Source organism: Lactuca sativa, chromosome 4, assembly GCF_002870075.4.
Source record: "Lactuca sativa cultivar Salinas chromosome 4, Lsat_Salinas_v11, whole genome shotgun sequence".
NCBI classification, from domain to species: domain Eukaryota; kingdom Viridiplantae; phylum Streptophyta; class Magnoliopsida; order Asterales; family Asteraceae; genus Lactuca; species Lactuca sativa.
In genome coordinates, this window is record NC_056626.2 from 337,705,720 (window position 1) to 337,706,488 (window position 769).

A 769-nucleotide genomic window follows, 5' to 3' on the forward strand; every position below is an offset into this window, starting at 1 on the left:
CATATCGATCTCCACTTGAGTAGCACACTTGCACCTTCTTGTTGCCATTCTCATCTAAATCACAGTCTCTAGTGAGGTGAGGCCCATTGCAGTTTTCACAACCCACCCGAATAGCATGGATCGTTTGATCCATTTTATCCATCCTCCTATCCATGGTTTTCAGCATAGCCATGACCGCGAATAAGTCTTCAGTAGCTGCATAAGCGGCTCCCCTAGTGACATCATGTTTAGGGTTGTGGTATTCTCTAGAGTGTTTAGAGAATTCTTCAATCAATTCTTTGATCACCGGGGGCAGCTTCTTTGTGAGCGGGCCTTGTGAGTCTAGTAACTGCCTGGTTGTGAAATTGACTCCATCATAGAAGATGGAGACTTCTTGCTGGCTGTTTAGATCATCGTGTGGGCAGTTTCTTAGTAAGCTTTTGTACCTCTCCCATGCTTCATATAGCGACTCTCCAGCTTGTTGATCAAAGTTAGCAATGGCTTTCTTCAACTTGGCTATCTTGGAAGGTGGGCAAAAGTGATCAATGAATTCTCCTTTCATCTTGGCCCAAGTGGTGACTGATCCGGGGGGAAGTGACTTGAGCCAGTCTTTTGCAGCACCTTTGAATGTCACCAGAAGCATACGAAGTAGCTGAGTTTCGCGGGGCACATTTGGAACATTGAAGTAATCAGCTACATCATTGACTTCGTCCAAATGCTTGTAGGCATCTTCATGGTCTTTTCCATAAAACGGTATTTCATTAAGTAAAGCTAGGATATGACCCTTTAG

The 769-nt window shown here is 44.5% G+C and overlaps 1 non-coding gene across 1 annotated transcript; it reads left to right on the plus strand.

Annotated features, from left to right (window-relative positions):
- Positions 1-386: 386 nt before the first annotated feature.
- On the plus strand, positions 387-493 carry LOC111876853 (small nucleolar RNA R71). Its single transcript, XR_002845125.2, has one exon. It is a non-coding gene; the product is annotated as a small nucleolar RNA R71 (small nucleolar RNA).
- Positions 494-769: the final 276 nt, after the last annotated feature.